Raw genomic sequence first — 20167 nt, forward strand, 5'->3', positions numbered from 1 at the left:
CAAAGAAGCTATTCACATTTAATGGGAGCAACCTACACTCAATCATCAACTTTATTATGTTAGTTTAAAACTTTCCTTGTAATTGCATACATTGTTTTGTTTCTATTGTTTTTTTTGTCCAATGAGCATTTTAAATTTACACTTTAAATTGCATTAATAAGAACTTAAGAAGACAGAAGAATTATCGAGACATGTTTTCAAAAACGTTTTTTTAAATTCTTTTATATATATTTGTAAAGATTACATGATCTCTCGAGATTACCACTTGACCAAAGAAAAATAGCAATCTGATGACTCGTTTCCGCGGGAAAGCCCCTGTGTTATTATATCATTGACTTCCCTGTTCTCCTAGAATGTCACGCAATGGGAAAATGATATGAGATCAAAGCGCCAGTCTCCTATGGTATTCGAACATTTTGATATTATGAAATGATCCCATCAAATGATTCCATTAAATTATTCCATCATATGATCTCGTTAAGTAATTTTATCTAATGATTTCGTTAAATAATTTCCACTCTGTGGTCTCGCCCCGCTAACTCCTGCACTATTCATTTGAATGTAAATCATTCGCGCGTGTCACGAGAATATTACACGGAAAATGTATTTCGATGATTTTTGTGACTTTAAAGTCAGCACCACCCGATGAAAATCATTACCCTTTGCAACATCGGTTGATTTGGAATCAATGGGGAAATTCGGCGGTGAAGATGTCTTGCAATAAATGTTCACAACTGTTCTTAATTGTCCTTCTCAATTGCAATTAGTAACATACTCATTAGCACATAGCGTGTGGGTTTGAACCCTTGAATGGGTTTCGGCATGTTCCGGCAAAACTCGAAAGAATTAAAAAAGGGGTAAATAAAAATTCGGGGAAAGAACTGTCCAAGCAGGAGTGAATCTCTATTGTAAGTTTCTTATCAAAGTCTATTCTCCCGTCAAGTGAGTTTATGTAAAATCAGTAGTATGAAGTTCTGTTCTGTTTTAACTCAAAGTTGGTCAATTTAAATACTTTGCAAAACTTTTCACTTGCTTTGTTTTTCTTCTTCTTACAGGGTTTCAGAAGCAATGACGTTGTCAACGGCGGCCTCTTTTTTCTCTGTCGTTAACGTTTCACGATGATCTGAGCGAAGACTGCTTTAAATGATGAAATTTCGATTTTAAATTAAGGTATGTCAAAGTAGCCACGATTCAACAAAAATTCGTGTTAAGAAAACATGAAATCAAGTTTAAGGTAATTCTCATATGCAGTATATTGCATATCAGAAAAAACTAAGTTTTTTCTTCTCTGGTGAACAGTGAAGCTGGTGCAGTTTGAATTACATAAACAAGAGTAATTCAGCTTTTAAAGACCGAGGGAATATGTGAAAATAATTTACAAAACCTTCTGAATATTTCAAAGACGAGAGCGGACAAGTCCTCGAGCTCTTCTCTTTTCTGTCAAGTTCGGATATAATGCGCTCTCATTGGTTGAAAGAGCGTGCTCTATCAGAGTACAAAGCATAGAGAGCTGAGCTCAAGCTGTCACGCCATCTGCCAAATTGTGCTATGTCCGACCTTTTCCGGGACTTCTCTCTGGCTAGAAAACGAAATGGACAGTCCGAGTTTTGAAGGTTTTCACTCTCAGTTATATTGCCAGCTTGCGTACGGTAATAAAAATCAAACACAGCTCACACTTGTAGAGTATATATAGTTTCGCGTTCAAAAACAAAACAGAACAAAGCAGGAATTATGAAAGATATAGCCAAACTGGCATAAGTGTTTAAATTCATACTAATTATATGACGGTGTCAGAGCGACTGCGATCATGTTGAGGTCCATCGCGGCTACATCATCATGGCGATCTCCGGTCATCGCAGTCAAGCAAGCCTCAGAAAAACTAAGAGCTTACTCTGATATCCTTTCCGATGCGTTGAGAGGAAGGCCACATCAGTCACTGAAGCCGAGTATTACGAGGCTGTCATCCCGAGCAATCTTTATGTTCCTGTGAATTCGGCTGTCGTTTATACATATAACATGGCCTTGAGCAGTTTGTTATCTACTTGCCATGTGAAAAAAACTCGCAAGTTGTTATGAGTTTTAATTCGTCCGGAATTTAAGGAATATTTCATCTTTAAATTCTGAATTAGAGAATAAAAAACTTCAGGCAAAAGTGTTAAAGTCGACCTGCCGCGCGGAACAATTTCAGTTTGTAAACTTTTGAAAATTGTGAACTTTGATGGTTTGACATTTTTGACAGCTTTAGTCTTGTTTAACCAATTAAATTATTTGAACCATGCTAACAAGGATTCTGATTGGTTCATTGTAGCATGCTTTATGAGAGTATGAAGCATGCTTATGACACTGTTGTTCGCTTTGAAAATAAAATTTGTCTTGAAAATTGAAAGCGATGCGTGGGGAATTGAACAGATTCTGTATTTTAAAACAAATAGAGAACCGTGGCTGTGCTCTGTTCTGTTGTAAGGCACTACGTCTCGTGTTTCTCCCTACACTTCTTTCCTGCTCTCGCCGTTTCCTGCGTGCTTTACAGCAGAACAGAGCACAGTCGAGTCTTCTCTATTTGTTAATTAAAGGACGGTTTGGGAGACAGATTTCCATAATCAAGATTCTGCAAATAAAATGCAAATTAACCAGGCATGGTCTTCAATGAACCACACGCTCAGCGGTCAGAGATTTTCGCAGAATTCACATTGAGTATTTCTCTCAAACTTCCTAACTTAGTATTAACTTTTTTTTAGAAATGTGGTCGAATTTCCGAGTCTGTTTATACACAAAATCAACTATTGTTTAATCTGTATTACCTTAATTTCTTCTGCATTGTGTTACATGCAAACTGTACTTCTCTCAGCAAATCATAAGGTAGAGGTTTAAATTTTTTAGCAAAAATGTAGAAGTTTAAATTGTTATAGGAATAGGAAACATTTATGTGGTGCATGTCAAGCGCTGATTGACTTCGAAAATTTCTGTGAAATTTGTTTTGAAAAATATTGGGGAAGAAAGCGTTTAGTCGCTACTGCGAGCAAACGATTGAAAGGTCCCTACCCCTTGCTGAGGCGACCAACAATTTCCGAGAAACACAAGCTTAAATGTTGTGACTTTCACAGTCACCAGGCTGTCTTCCGCATCCACTTCTAGCCAACACCAGCACTTACCTTTACATGGAAAATCCTGGTGCCACGTCGAGAGAAATTTTATTTGATCCTTTTTGGCATATTTTTCTTGGTTCATCCCAATATAACAAATAATACTGTCTAATTAAGAATCCGTTAGATTTTAAGACCGACGAGGAAGAGCTCTAATTAATCATTACCTTGCACAGTGAAAGTGTTACTTTGTCCGCAAGTTCAGACAAAAATTCTTCTTGCCTCGTTAGTAATGATCAGTAAAACTGTGTAAGAGCTTTTACCTGCTTGACTAAGAAACTTCAAAATAAGTCAGTTTTCTGCCATATCTTATTCAAAACCATGCCAACAATTGCAAAAAGTGATTTTATTAATATCGGCTCGTAATACTCTCCAAAAGTATCTTTACTCGAAATAGAAATAATCAGATGTGAATTCGCTTCAGCCTTCGGATCGGCAATCAAAAAATAGAATACGAGAATAATTCCTAATTGTTCAGGTCAAATTTCTTATCAGTCGTTACATTCTAGAATTGAATAACGGTTTTAGTAACTTCTCCCAAATTTAGAATAATGCGCGGTTCGTGATCATTGTCTGTGTTTAAATATCCTCTTCAAGCACACTGAGTAGAAATTGGTCTCTATTTAACAAATGGAAAAGCCTTGACTGTGCTCGGTTCTGTTGTAAAGCACGCAGGAAGCGGTTAGAGCACGAAAGAAGTGTAGGGAGAAGTTTTGGCATTGTTTATATTTTTGCTCGGGAAGGACGAGTCTTAAAGAAGTAGTTCAGTTTCCCAGAAAGTTTAAACTAAAACACTTTATCTAAACTTGCGTTTCCAAGGTCATACATACTAATAGTGCATAAAATTTCTATTCGACTTTGTAACAGTCTTGTAACTTTACCCACTTTACAGCAGTCCTGTTTCTTTACTATCAAGTACTCAAGATTTGACAACTTGCCCATTATTTGTTTGCAATTTTTCTTTCTCGTGCATCAGCACCAATGGCAAGATAAACCAAAAAGACCACTGCACAAAATTTCATAGCTGCCGTGTAACTGTCTTAGTACCCCTGATTTCAATGAGTCTCGACGATGACTGAGAAATATTGCAAACCCCATCCTATCAACCCTTGAAACGCTTATGATTTTCCTTACAATTTTTACAAATTTTTACTTCTGACAACTCCGAGGAAAAAATACAAATGTTTTTCTCTTTTTACTATCTAAAGATCTTATGAAACGATCGTGACAGAATATTTAAGGGATTTTATTCTGAACCTCGTTTTCACGCTCTCGCCATTTTTTGCGAAATTTTGAATCGAAAAATCTCTATCAAAGCAACTCATCCACAAAGGTTATCATACAAATTGAAAAACACTTTAAGCAGTAGAATCACATGATGACACTTAGCCGCCATCTTGGATTTACCCATGATGCGATGTGAATTACAACGTTGGCGCCATTTTTGGCGAAATTTTAAATCAAAAATTCTCCATCAAAGCTACTCATCCACAAAGGTTATCGTACAAATTGAAAAACACCCTAGGCAGTAGAATCACATGATAACACTTAGATTTTGTCCTTCGGTTTGGTACCGAAAAGTGGCTTGGCCCCTAGACTAATAGTTTCGGCCATGAATTTTGCTTGGCCTTGTCATGAGTGTATAGAAAGCCTCCATCAAATTACAGTAGAATGGGAGCATGTATATGTCAAGCATTCCCACCGTACAGATGTTGATGACGTTTCCTTATTTCGTCCAAACATATCCTTACGGAGGGTTTTCAATACATTCGTAGCTGATCTTCAAGATGGCAATCTGAGAGAGGAAATTGATTCAAGGCACGGACCGATTAGACTCGTGTACCATGTCCTATTTAATTCTATTGTGGGTACCTTTCCAGATCCAAGTCGACGTCGACGAGGGGGCCGAATTATACATTATGAAACCTGTTTTGTTAAAGTCGTATGTGATTCCTCGAGATGCCTCCTCTGTGGCCGTCGTTTACCTCGCGTGGTAGTCACCATGTTTCCACATGAAGACCGCAACTAAAGACAACGCATCGAGAAAGAAGCTTATAGAATATAAATCCAAAGTTTCGGCAAAATCAGATGAACAACTTGTTATTATACTCATAAAGTGCAAAAGCCGGTCAAAATGACGCCGCTCAATCAATGTAATCGTTAGATACTAGATTATTTAAATCAAGAAACAAACAGAGCTATACCTTGCTAATGCAACTGAGATATTTTCATTCAGTTGTAACGACATGGTTCAGTTGCTGTGAGCGTTTTTAACTCCAGATCAAGTGGAACTCCATCATGAAGTCATCTGGCCAAACTGACTGAAGTCCCATGTCCCAAGTACATCTAATTTCCCTAATCTTAGAAGTAGAATGGATGTAATTTTTGACTATTGGAGATAATGCTTGGTGCAATGGAATTAAATCAATAAAATGACGATAGAAGTCGGTCATAAATTCGATATCTGTATCTTTGACATCATGCTGAATCAAAGCTATTTTCCTAGCTATGTATGCTAGTTTGATATTCCTAAAGACGAAACTAATAAGAGAGAGAGAGAGAGAGAGAGAGAGAGAGAGAGAGAGAGACTTCATACATGCCATGTCCATCTTACCGCCCTTCACCACTCAGAATGATAGAGCGAAAATCGACCATAAATGCACTGGTCTTCTACAGCTTAATTTGACGTTCGTTTTAAGATTAAATCAAAGCCTTGTTTTGTCACGCTCAGCTTTAGCTAAAAAGTTTTTTACTGAAAGCGAGTGAAGAAGATTGCTGATGGGTGGTATTCCCACATAAAGTTTCAGATCTTTCACATCACTCTTGGGCTATTTCTGAATCGAAGCAGTGTATTTCTATCTTCGATCCCTAACGATTGAAAATCGAATTAAATTCCATGATAATCCTGTGCTGGCTCCGTTGGAAGCAACGTGACTGACTAAAATTCTAAACTCAAAGATTTATTTCAGGTGACTGAAACAAATAAAAGCCATAGTTGTTATTCTGATGATTGTATTCTAAATTTCATAATTTTTAAAATTGTGTGCAATATATAATTATTATCGTGTCTATACTTGTGCGAGTGGTTTAATGGCTTGTAAGAGACCACTTAGAGTGTTTTCTTTGTAGGAAATGGTTGAATGCTATATTTTTGATGTAGTTTGATTGTTTTTATGTGATTTTTTTGTAGCAACTTGCACAAGACTTGAGCGGGAAGATGTTGCAAAGAGGAATTAAATGGTATGGTAAGATTTTGCTTTGCCAGTGTATGCGGCCATTAGATTAGCAAAGAGTGAGGAAGTGCAAAAACATGCCCGATATATTGCAAGATTGACAGTCAGGTTCATGCTTTGATAGAGCTCAGTTAGTGGGTGAACACCCTGTGGCTGGAGGGCGGTTGAAAGTCCAAAGCAGTAGGCTGAGAGGGGGGCAGCAAAATCTTGATGGCTAGGGTTAGGAGCATACCCCGCCATCAAGCCATACTTGCCGATAAAAATGCAGAGGGCTTAACGTCAAGCTTAATACCCTGCATGCAGCCAGCCACTATCCAAGGGTGGGTTGCAAATGGCTCTGTAAGGAGAGCCTTAGGGGTGGGTATGTTATTGGACCCCTTGTCCAACTGGCAGTTTACTATGAAGCTAGAAGGGGCTTGTCTTATTCATCTTATTTGACTGCCTGCATTACAGGATTGGTGGTTATGCTTGTACCCTTCCACACCACAGCCACTGGGCTAACACTCCATGAATGGAGGGTGGCTGAGTGTCAAAAGCATACCTTTGGGGAGAAGGCTCTATTGACATTGCAAGAACCTGATGTCCAGGTTTTCGCTTGAAGGTGATTATCGCCATAGTGGCCTTGACTACGCTTTCAATGAAAAATCTTCTATTAATGCATTACTAAAGGCGGATAATTCTATTACTGTAAACAGAATAATTGCTATTGGTCAGTTGGTTGTAGCAAATTGATAAAAATAGCCTTTTAAGATTGGTCTGATGAAGGTAGAAATCCCCTTAACAAAGCGTAAAACACACCAAAATCAAAATTTCAAAGTACTGGTGACTAAACCCGTCGCTGAAAGCGACCGGAACCTGGGACTAGCTCTGTCCTGCTAATTAAGGCGCCATTTTTGTAACTTGCAATGTACATTTCAACGAGATGCAGAAGCGCACAAGTATGAGCCACCCTGGCAAACCAAAGGATTTAGGGCTAGTGGGCATTTTACAGAAGAATTAGGTCTGTTTGGTGGATTAACTTCATTAAGTGCCCTATGGAACAGGAAATCTTTAACCCAGGAGATGAGATTCAAATGGCATGCCTCTGGTTCTCTTTCGCTCAATTACTTCAAGATGACCTGGATAAAGTTAAACAACACTGGTACACACATTTAATAAGGGGCTGTAGTCGTGACACTGTAAGTGGAAGACCGGATGAACTATTCTTTCTCCCAGAGCTTCATGGAAAGTAGATGGTCTACTTCACCCAGTCCTGGATAATGAGATCTAATCCATGAGGGAGAACCTGACCAATGGAGAAGAGAAAAGTATCTACCAAGAGTACTTTGAATATGTAATTGAAAACACTGAATTGCAGCTGCCCCACAATTGAAGAGGGACTCTTTCTGTATAAAAGAACTCCTTGAAATTGCTAACGTATGATGTTTGACGAACAAGAACGAGCTGTGCGATATCGGTGAAGGTAGGTTCGCACATTAGTTGTTCCCTTTGATATCTATAATATATATAATATAATTATCCATCACAAGTGGTTACAAGTACATCTCACAAAGCAGTTATCTTTTGACAGCAAGTGTTATTTCCTCGAAGTGTTCATAGAAACAAGAATGTGATCAGTAGATTTCAACTGGACAATATCTAGATTCAAGTAAATGAACAACTTGGAAATTTGCTTTCTTTCTTTGATCATACTGAAGCAATGATATCTAGTAATGACATTGGAACCAAAACAATACCAATACATACAGGGGTTTGCTACTTAAATTACTTCATTTCCTATGGCAAAAAATCTGCTTTCTCTTCCCCTACATTAGCAGTCAATTTTTACAGCCCTCCCTTTCTTTAGCAAATAGAGAAGCCATGACTGTGCTCTATTTCTGTTGTAAAGCATTTTGGAAGCTGCTAGAGCATGAAGGAAGTGGTAGAGTTCTCAAGCCACTTCTTAAGTGCTTTACAACAGAACAGAGCACTGTCAAGGCTTCTCTATTTGTTTTATAATAAAGAATCTGTTAAATAATGCATTACTCTCAATTTTCAAAAGAAACTTAAGGCAATAAATTATGACTGGTCTTAATGGGGGCATAGTTTTTTTACATTTTTGATACTAAATTTGTCTTCCCTATAATTTTGCCCACTCCTGTCTGTTTTACTTGCCTTTTAGAGTCAGTTTTTGTTTTGTTTTGTTTTAGAGGAGATCACATTAAACCATCCTAGATATCCTAAGGATATCCTCTGAGATTTTCTTAAGCTCATGGCTCAGCCTTTTGTGACTTTGATATGAGAGTAACTCTTAAATGTAGTGCACATTTTGATTGAGCATTTAAAATAATCACAAAAAACAATCACAATGACTAAATAATAACTCTAAATCAAGACACAAACAAAGTCTACTTTTCAAAGAGCAGGAAGACTTGAGTGATTAACCTTCTGCACCCTAACATCACAATGTACATTCTCCATAATATTCTATTTATACAAGAATAATTTGTTCAGCAATCAAGAGCTTCTTAAGTTGGTGATTATTTTCCTTATTCTCATAACCTTCCTGTTTGATTCAGGGTTAATAATGTAGGGAGAAATCAGATGCTGGTCAGCTCTAAGTGGTTGAAGGGTTAAGTCATGATTGGGTTAAGTCATGATTGGGTTAATTCATGATTGGGTTAAGTAAAGCATCTGACAGGGTGAGAGATTGATGTGAGTTTGTTGGACCACTCATACAGCAAAGTGAAGCGATACCAATGCACTGGATACTAAGTTGAAAATTTCCTTATCTTGCAGGACACCTTCAGTTACGATTCAAAAGCGTGGTCTTCCAGATCTTCAGTTCCTCCCAAAAATGGAGTCACAGGATTGGATCACTTGGAGACTGTGTTACCAACCTACTGGAGCACATCCTTTGCAGTTCCCCTTATTCCAGAATCGGATATGGCAGAGGAGGATCAGGATATGAAAATGCATGAGGAAAAAGAGCTTTGTAGAGGGTAGACAATGGAGACAAAAATATCAAGGTATTTGGATACATTTTCCTTTATTTAAGACACTGAACTGCTCTGCTCCAAGAAAAAGCTGCATGCAACATGGAGTAATTATCATGCTCTAATTTCAGGTGGAATTTTAAACCTTTAACTCTCAGGATCCAATTGTCAATTCTCCCCTCCAGCTGCTACACATTTTTTTGTAAGCTAGTTATAAGGATTTGATGGTAGATCAAGATAACAACTTCTACCTGATAAGTTTGGGTATTGTCATTACCTGGTTACTGGATAATGACTAGATATTATAGGAAGAAGTTACTTGTTAATCACTTGTGGGTGTTATAGGGTTAAATGTGGGTTTTTGCTTTTGCTGTTAAATGAAGGGAAAGTAAAAGTGGGTCAGTGAATTAAGACAGGTTTCTCTTTGTATTGTAGTTACACAAAGGAAAATCTGCCATTCTCGGGAGGTTTATCACTTTTACACTCACAAGTGGCCATTAAGTTACTTCTCCTATAACCCTTTAACTCCCAGAAGTGATTAACATGTAACGTCTCCCTATAATATCAAGAAATTGTCCGACAATTGGGTAATGAGAATACTGAAACTGAAACTTATCTGATAGAAGTTGTTATCTTGATCTGGCATCAAATCCTCATAACTAACTTACAAAGTAATGTGTGGTAGCTAGAGTGGAGAATTGACAATAAGATCTTGAGAGTTAATGGGTTAACATTTTATCCACATACTGTCTGGTAGTTGAAAATTTTGAATGAAATCAAGTTTTTAAGTGAGGGCCAGACACAAACACTTAAATTACAGGAAATAATTGGCAGACCATGACAATAAGTGACCAGTTACAATTTTATTGCTAAGAGAGGTGGGAACTGAGATGATTCTTTTGGGGATCACATGGTTTTCAGGTGAATGGTGAGGGGATCTCTTATTCACAAATAGACTATAGAGGCTCTGTAAAAAATTGAGTGTTTTTTCTTTTGTATTTTCCCCATTCACCCCCATTCCCTTCTTTAGAACCATGCCACACAAGCCACATTTACCAGATAGGACTCAAGTGGTAGAGTGTAGGAAAAATGCTTGTAGCCTGATATTCCATTTGAATAAGCTTAATTGTCCTGCAGCTGTAACCTTATATGTCATTTGTATAAGCTTGGTTGTCATGCAGCTGTAACCTGATATTCCATTTGAATAAGCTTAGTTTTCCTTAGTTGAGATGACTCGATACGCATTATCGTGAGTAAAATTAAAGAACAAATTTTGTCAAGGATGGAAACACACCTCCAAGGGCTTCTTTATTTCAACAGTTACAAACATTACTTAAGACATCATTTTCATAAAAAGTTCTCAATCTAATTCAGTGCAGCAGCTCCTGAGATGATCTCAATCAATTCTCTTGTAATCACAGCTTGGCGAGTTTGATTGTATGTCAGAGTCAACTTGTCAATCATTTCACCTTTAAGAGAGATGGAAACAGCAAACTTTGATGAGGATGAAATTCTTTTGTACACCATTTTGGGGTTGAAATACTCATTCTCTGACCAAATCATATGAACAAGGGTTGATAATGTAGGGAGAAATTAGATGCTAGTCAGCTCTTAGTGGTTTAAGGGTTAAATCATGATTGGGTTAAGTATAGCATCTGACCAGGTGAGAGATTAGTGCAAGTTTGCTGGACCACTCATAGAACAAAGTGAAGTAATACCAATGCAATGGATACTAAGTTGAAAATTTCCTTATCTTACAGGAAACCTTCAGTTACCTTCAGGTCTTCAGTCTCTCAAAAATGGAGTCACCAGATTGGATCACTTGGAGACCCTGTTTCCAACCTACTGAAGCACTTCCTTCACCAAGATATGCCATGGCATGAAGGTTGATGGGGTAAGCAGGTTCTTGCAATTGGGTCAGGAAGCAGCCCCACTGTATCCTCTCATTGCTGATGGTCAATACCATGCTACCTCACTAGATTGGGATGTATGGAATAGACTGATTGTCCTGATGCCTCTCTGCAGCGATGATGTAATCAAGAAGGGTTCAATTCACATGTAGCAGGTAATGGATTTAGCAGGGTACGAATGGGTGTCATTGGCAATGAACAGGATGATTGCAGTTCCCCTGATTCCAGAATCGGATCTGGTGAGGGAGGATCAAGATATGAAAACAAGTGTGGAAACAGAGCTTTATGGAGTGCAGACAACAGAGACAAAAATATCAAGAAATTTAGTTACATCTTCATTCAATAAAAACACGGCACCACTCTACTCAAGGAAAAAGCTGCATGCAACATAAAGCAATGATCATGCTTTAATTTCAGTATTGGGGATTTTAAAATGTGAGTTTTTGCTTTAGCTATTAAATGAAAGGAAAATAAAAGTGCGTTAATGAATCAAAATCATGTTTCTCTTTGTAATGTAGTCACTCAAAGGAAATCTGTTTTTCTCGGGAGATTTGTCACTTTTACTATCAAAAGTGGCCATTAAGTTACTCCTCCTTTTACATTTTGTCAACATATTTTCTTAACTCCCATGAGTGCCCAAGAACAAATTTCTCCCTACAATATCAAGCAGACAAGTAATGAGAGTGAAGAAAAATATCAATTAGGGGATTATAACTTGATCTAATACCAAATTCTCCAAACTTACATAACAAGAACTGTATGGCAGACAGTAAAGAGAATCACTAATGAGATCTTGGTGTTAAAGAGTTAAGTTAGGGCCAGACATGAACACTTAAATTACAGGTAATAAATAGCAGACCCTGACAATAAGAAACCAGTTATCATTTTATCATTAAGAGAGGGGGGTTGGTGGTTATTTTGGGGGATTACATGGTTTTCAGGTGAACTGTTAGGGGTTTTGTCAGTCACAAACAGACTATAAAAAGGCACTGTAGAAAATAGAGTGGTTTTTTTTCCCATTCACCCCTATTCCCCTCTAAACTGTGTAACTCCCATGAGTGACCAAGACAGAATTTCTCCTTACAATGTCAATACAATATCAACCAGACAAGTGATGAGAATAAAGAAAGATATCAATTTGGGGATAATTAGTTGATCCAATACTCAATTGTCTGAACTAACATTATAACAGTTATATGGTTGACAGTAGCCAGAATTACAAATTTGGTGTAGAAGTTAAAGGGTTAAGAACCTTGCCACACAGGCTACATTTACCTGATTGGGGTTGATCATTCAAATTCAGTTGGCAGAGTGTGGGAAAAATGCATGTAACCTGATATTCCATTTGATTAAGCTTAGTTGTTATGCAGCTCTACAAAGTACTTGTTGTTCTGCTCCCATTGACACCTGGACTGCCCATAACCCCCCTTGCCATGGGGTGGACTTGTGTGAGAGATGCTTTTTCCCACCCCCTACCTACCCCACTAAGCATAGTTTTGTCCCTAAAGTTCCTCTGTTGTAAGAGGATCTATAACCCAATCAGGATCTGTCTTTTGTGCAGATATTTAGATGACTCTAGGGGGTACTAGAAAGGCATTATTTTATGTGTTCACAAGAAATGATCAAATGTGACATCAAAGGAAACTGTGAATAAATCAGGTACATTACGTTTGAATGACTTTTGAAGATAAATAAAATCCTGTATATAAAATTTGTATGAACGTGCTTCAGGTTGTGAATAAGTAGCTTGCTCCATTCTTGTTTAACAAGTGCATTAGCCCATGTACCCTGGTGTGACATGTTGGCTAAATACCTTGACCAAGAATGGTCTGTACTACTTTTTATGAATCTTTCTGGATTGTTTATTGAACACCAGTAATACGAACATTCATGTGATAGCTAGGTTCACCATACAACTGATGGGATACAACTCTAAAGGAGCAATCGCCTGCACCACCAACATCTGATATTCTCAGGCCATGTTGAACTAATCCAGATTGTGAAATTAATTAAGATTGTTTGGATTATTTCCCTGAGTAACAGGTCCCGGGCTCAACTCCATATCACCTGAAGTAAGTAACTTTGTCCTTGAGACAAAATACTGGCGATTTCGTTTCTTACACTTTATTGAATAACATTGAACAACATTTACAAATTCATCATGAAAAATAACTGATACTTCACGTCTTTTTATGCTTTGCAGTTCTTGTTTTGAAAACATAAACATAATCAAGAGCAAAATACAACCTTAAACCTTTTGCACGAGTGATTCCAACTAATTTCCTTCTACCCATTCTGGTTTTATTGATAATTACGGTAATCAAACGATAAAGTCGTTTTCAATGGTGGCGAATGTGACGCACTTTGCACAATAGAGACCTTCATACCTCTTATTTGCTTTACTCTTGTTGAATAAGTTCAGGATTTTCTTCCACGGTAATATCGATGGTTCACCACCACGAAGGACGCCTTTGCTAATACGATTGGACTTTGACCTACTTCTTCGTTCCTGTATGATTTCTGTTACCATCAGATCAGTCTTCTGACTGCGTTTCGTTCTACTTGGCCACAAGAGTGTTTTGGTTGGATGTTATGGACTGATCAGTAGTGCCACTCGTGTTTCTAATGGCTTTGTTTAACCCTACGGCTGATTTATACCTTAGCTGATACGAGTGTTCATAGGTTCCCTCGTGAGTTCGATCGAAGTTTCGCTCGTAAGATTCACTCGTAAAAGGTTCACCATTTATGAACCCAATGTGAGCTTGGAGGATCGACGAGCAGACGTCTCGAGGGGTCTACACAGCTTACTACCGTGTGCTTACTGTGACGAGTATTAGTCGAAACTTTCGCGAAGGAAAGTCGAATTCTATTTCAACGTCGCGGCAGTTACTTCGGAAAGTCGACAGACGCGTTCCAGTATTATCTCCGAAAGTCAATAGCAATCAGTCTGCCGTTCACATAGCGACTTGTTTACATCTGAGTCGAGTGAAAATTTGCATATTCTGACCCCTAACAACAGTGCTTTCTACGCTTCGCGTATCCACGACTAAAAATAAAGTGGGTCAATGAATCAAAATTACGCATATCTTTGTTTTGTAGTTAATCGAATGAAAATCTGTCTTTCTTGGGAGATTTATCACTTGTACTCTCACAAGTGGCGGTCGTCAACGAAGCGTTGCATTGAATTTGTTGATAGGTTCGTGACGGAAGTACGGAAATATAATAGGTGATTTGGGTTGATTGATTGTGAGATCGGAGTTACTCGTGAGTAGGAGAGTGAAAATGGTGTACATCAAACCAGTGTTATTGTTTGTCGCGAGATCATTTACGACACGGACGTTAACTCTCTTCTCCTTTAACATTTCATCAACAGATTGTCTGGTAGATGACAATTTTGAATAACTTCAAGTGTTAAAGTGAAGGCCAGACACGAAAGCTAAAATCACAGGAAATGAATGGCAGACAGTGACAAAAGCGACCACTTGTCATTTTATTGCCAGCGGAGCGGGGGGCCTTGGAATTTTTTGAGGGATCACATGCTTTTCAGGAGAACGGTGAGGGGCTTTGTCAGTCACAAACAGACCTTAAGAGGCACCGTAGAAAATCGAGTGTTTCATGAGACCAAGCGATAACTGGAGAGGCTGTTGAAACCTAACAATACGAGATTACAAGTATCTCTTAATTTGTTGCAAAATACATTATTGTAAAACGAACGCAACATCAATGGCGCGACAAACCAGACCATTATCCTTGCGAAACTTCATCACGTCAGTTTCACTGTCTTATTGCCTGTTGCTTTTCATGAGACCAAACGATAACTGGAGAGCCTGTTGAAACCTCTGGCCAAAAGCCACTCAGTCATTTTCTCATGCAAGGCATCACCCGCCTTCAAGTCAGCTTCGCGGATGAAAATACAGGGGGCTTAACATGCGTGTAGCCCAGCCACTAACCTATCCAAGAGTGGGTCGGAAGTGGCTCTGTGTAGAAAGCTAGCTTTAAGACTGGTGGGGGGCTGGGTTGTTGGACCTCCCGAGTAAATGCCATTTTTCTCTGAGGCTGGAAGGCGCTTGTCTTATTCATCTTTTCTGACAACCTGCATTCCAGGATTGGTAGTATGGGTTGTACCCAGTCACATCAGTCACTGCGCTAACACTCCATGGATGGAGAGTGGCTGGGTTTCAAAAGCATGCCTTTGGGGGAGAGGGCTCTATTGACATTGCAAACACCTTATGGCTAGGGTTTCGCTTGAAGATGGGCACGCGTCTTTTAACAACGATAAAGATTTTTATTGAGGAGAGGGGGAGGGATGGGGTCACGGGAATATAAAATTTGTTAGTGCAGTATCCACATCATGGCTACCAGTGTCAGGGAAGCACGAATTTTCCAAAATAATCGATAGCCTTGAGATACATCGACTTTTCCGACTCCAAAGAAAAATTGAACAAGAAATGAATTAAGAAAATTCTGGTAGTTCAGAGGCAGAGATATAATGCATAAACAAACTGAAATATTGAATCGCCTCTTTGTCAACTTCATTTCGAGACTTTCTCGACGATATTCGCCTTGTCTCAGTGAGTAGAATAGAATTTTAGAAATCATTGCAAATTATCCCAAAATAAAAGAAGACACAGGGTGATTAAAAGTTTAGGAAGTCCTCGGGATTAACAAGACGGCTCTCACTCTGGGTGTTCTTAAAACTTTGCCGCAGGACTTTATTGCCTTCTCATTTTTTTATTTTTGCCACAAAAAAAGCATTTATCACGGGATGACATAATTACCTTTTGTGACTGTCTGATTGGTTATCTGCGGCTGCTCCATACTGTGCACTTAATGTGTTTTCCCAGGTGAATTCCCATGGAAATGAGTTAATCAGTATTTCCTAGCCCTTCAATTTCATTATCTGACGGAGATTTCTCATGAACAGGGGTGTTAAAACGAATTGCTTAAGGAAGAGCTCTCTATGTTGGTTACTTCACATGTTTTAAGGTAAATTTTAGTTGAGAAAGATTATTTGTAATAATCAGTAAATCTTACAATAGAGGTTTTATTACACAGACGCGGCATGTTGAAAGGTCTTACCTGGGTTAACTGCGAACCGTGAAACAGCGAAAAATAAAAAAAAGAAAAATAGTAAACGTTAAGAGGAAAATTCGACTGGATTTCTCTCAGCAAATCATGACGTAGAGGTATAAATTATTTAAAGGAAATGTAGAAGTTAAAATTTTTAAAGGAATAGCAAAAATTTATGCGATTCATGTCGCAAGAATTGCAAGATCCCTGCCTCCTGCTGAGGCGACCAACGATTTCCAAGAAACACAAGCTTAAATGTTGTTATAGTTTAAACTTTCTGGGAAACTGAGCAAAAATATAAGCATTGCCAAAACATTCTTTCCCTTCCCAGACTTAATAATGATATTTACCGTGAGTTTTTTCAGCTACGGCAAGAGAAGTTTCGCTTTGGACTCACCGAGTTCTTCAAGAATTTACATTTGTTCTTACATGGACAGTGTCTCCTACGCTGATCCATAAGTTCGCCTGCTTCTCCAATTCATTGAGACACTTACGAGCAAAGAAAGTCAGTTGATCGCCATCGAGCTAACAGTTTCAGAGAATGCAACCACTCGACCAGATACGCCTCAAAGTTCCATCAAAAGACTTCATTTATTTTAGTGAATACGTCCAGAAATACCGTCAATGCTGTTTAAGCGATTAATTTGACCTACGGCTCTTGATTGACCAAAACCGCGTGTATGGAGCCCATCAACGCTTTTGCAGAGGGAATCGTTAGTAGATCAAATTCTGACTTAAGGAGGCTCCATAATGTTGGCACGCGCACTAGTGTAAGGTTTTTCTAGAAAGTTTTTAAGTTTTCGCTTTTCAAGGTCACTAAAAGCCATCAAAAGGCAATGAGTAGGGTTTGGACCATCGTTTGCTGTTGTAAATATTATAAAAATGATTTTCGTTCTTAAGCTAAGGCTCTACGAAGGGAGGCGCTCGCCAGCGATAATTTGCCTTTGCTTTAGATTTTCTTCAATTTGCTTCGGTGAAATCTCTCAAAACTTTCACAGTTTGTGAAAATTATTCTGCCGATCATTTAAAAACCTAAAACAATAGGGGTTACAGGGGCAGTTTTCTCGCTATTTGCAATTTTGTTTTTTCTTCCTCTATCTCAGTTTTGCCGTATGAATTTTTAATCAACAGGCATTAGGAAGGGCAAAAACATGTTTAACGGTTCAGCAAATCTTGGGAAATTTCACCGAAGGAAACACAATAAATCTTACTAGGAAGATTCCTATTTTCTTTGTCGCAAAACATTAAGTAATGGAATAGAACTTCGCCAAGATTGGTACCTGAGCATGCGTAGACTTTCGAATCTTTCGCCTTTAGGCAATCTTTCCCACTGTGTTACCTTTCCAGTTGACCTCTTTTTCAGACGTAGAACTGTTTTTAACACACCTTTTCAAATAACAATCCTGAGATCGTATGGAGCCGCCATGTTTGTTTTGCATGTTGACTCTTTTAAAGCTGGTTAAGAATATATGAAAGTCATATATTTGAACTGCGTATAAAGACATGAATGAAAGTGATCCTCGCAGTGATGTGCACTACTTAGGCAGTAGTGAAAATAAGGCCTGAAAAAAATTCAGGCCTGTACGGGATTTGAACCCATGACCTCTGCGATACCGGTGCAGCTCTTGCTATGTTTGCACCCAGATCTCGAAAAAAAACCCGATGGAACCCCTCTAATGGGCCATCTCATAATACAAGTCCGGCAATTAGAATGCACTGTAGGATTAAAAGATCTCCACGCCAAACCAGCAGTTTGATCGAGCTCTGGATGATAATACCTTTTTCTATTTTTGCCATGAATCCCTCCCGTTGTTATTCGTCCATAGAGAGTCTCAATCGACTGAAAATACTTATGAAGCATATCTATGATAAGCATTTCGACCGTATAGATGTTGATGACATTTCCTTATTTCATCCCCACATTTCTTGGATCATGTGTACTATAGGTGGACTCGGTCGACATATCGGGCGACAGTCGACCGATATATCGGTCGACTATCGGTCGACTATCGGTCGACAATCGACCGACTATCGGTCGATAGTCGACCGATAGTCGACCGATGGTCGACCGATGGTCGACCGATGGTCAACCGATATATCGACCGACTGTCGGCCGATGCATCGGCCGATATGTAGCGATCAACTGCCGGTCAAGTATCGGTCAAGTATCGGTCAAGTATCGGTCAAGTATCGGTCAAGTATCGGTCAAGTATCGGTCAAGTATCGGTCAAGTATCGGTCAAGTATCGGTCAAGTATCGGTCAAGTATCGGTCAAGTATCGGTCAAGTATCGGTCAAGTATCGGTCAAGTATCGGTCAAGTATCGGTCAAGTATCGGTCAAGTATCGGTCAAGTATCGGTCAAGTATCGGTCAAGTATCGGTCAAGTATCGGTCAAGTATCGGTCAAGTATCGGTCAAGTATCGGTCAAGTATCGGTCAAGTATCGGTCAAGTATCGGTCAAGTATCGGTCAAGTATCGGTCAAGTATCGGTCAAGTATCGGTCAAGTATCGGTCAAGTATCGGTCAAGTATCGGTCAAGTATCGGTCAAGTATCGGTTAAGTATCGGTCAAGTATCGGTCAAGCATCGGTCAAGTATCGGTCAAGTATCGGTCAAGTAGCGGTCAAGTAGCGGTCAAGTATCGGTCAAGTATCGGTCAAGTATCGATCAAGTGTCGGTCAAGTATCGGTCAAGTATCGGTCAAGTATCGGTCAAGTGTCGATCAAGTATCGGCCAAGTATCGGTCAAGTATCGGCCAAGTATAGGTTCACTTACCGAGCATATCGCTCAGAAGAAAATAGGCTAAGAAAGAGTGCGAGGTTTTTTCGATATATGTTCCGATTTGGTAATGGAAAAATACATTGTAAAGTTGGTCGCTCTTGTGTAATTAATGTTGTACCTTAACGTATTTCCATTATTCCTAAAACTACCCGGCTTATGCTTTATCCCTGATGTCATCCTGCCCTTAATCCAACATACCTAAAATAATTATTATTCCTTAGCTCTTATAGCTCTAACAGGTCCTTAACGTTATATTGCTTGTACAACGTTACCGATATCAACTGTCCAGTTTATGTCGGTAATGGGATCCACCTAAATTGTATCAGCTTAAATTGCAGTGTGTAACTGCCCAGCTAAACGAAAAGTAAATGATCTTTTGAAACTGAACTAGGCGGTTAAACTCATAAGCAAAGCGATTTTATAAAGACTTCTTTTTGCAGTGTGAGGTCAGCCGTTGTTTGTTTGTTTTTTCACTATTGTTATTTTACCTAGAATAGGGCGTCTTTTTGGGGGTTTGGGCCTTAACAACGGTATCAATTTTTTTTTATCCTTAAATAGGGAACTCCGCGGCACCCACCGATCGGAAATACAGTACTAATCCGCTCATAAGAACCTAGAATTCACGAACCTGTTAGCCTAAAAATATCAATTTAGACCCCCTTTACATAAGAACCTATTTAGCCTAAATTTGAAACAGGTTCCTTTTTTAGAAAATAAACCTTAAAGATCTTCAGGCAAAGATAAAAGACATGACTCTCAAAAGTAGTGAACTTAAACATGTATGAACTATAAAAATCTCTAAATTTGGTATAAATAATGTATGAAAAACAGTAGTATGTACATGTTGGTTTTGAATTAGAATTCACATGAGTACACCCTACGAGTACATTTAGAACTGAGAACTCAGATTCTTATAAGCGGGTAAGTACTGTAGTTTGACTTACTAAAACAAAATCAAGTCTGCAATGAATATCTAGTTGTCTTTGCCTCCAGATAATCCTCTTGCCATTTGGATTAAAAATTCTCCAAACATCGCATAGCTCCAAATTTTCCAT

The 20167-nt window shown here is 38.6% G+C and overlaps 1 long non-coding RNA gene across 3 annotated transcripts; it reads left to right on the forward strand.

Annotated features, from left to right (window-relative positions):
- The first annotated feature begins 850 nt into the window (after nucleotides 1-850).
- On the forward strand, nucleotides 851-11248 carry LOC136284311 (uncharacterized). 3 transcript variants are annotated; one of them, XR_010719147.1, is made up of 7 exons: nucleotides 851-908; nucleotides 1056-1170; nucleotides 6334-6383; nucleotides 6830-6977; nucleotides 7420-7838; nucleotides 9155-9384; nucleotides 11112-11248. It is a non-coding gene; the product is annotated as an uncharacterized lncRNA (long non-coding RNA). The 3 variants fall into 3 exon arrangements; XR_010719148.1 differs by having other exon boundaries at nucleotides 851-942; nucleotides 6830-7838; XR_010719146.1 differs by having other exon boundaries at nucleotides 6830-7838.
- The last annotated feature ends 8919 nt before the right edge of the window (nucleotides 11249-20167 follow it).

The sequence above is a fragment of the Pocillopora verrucosa genome, chromosome 11 (assembly GCF_036669915.1).
Source record: "Pocillopora verrucosa isolate sample1 chromosome 11, ASM3666991v2, whole genome shotgun sequence".
Lineage (NCBI taxonomy): Eukaryota > Metazoa > Cnidaria > Anthozoa > Scleractinia > Pocilloporidae > Pocillopora > Pocillopora verrucosa.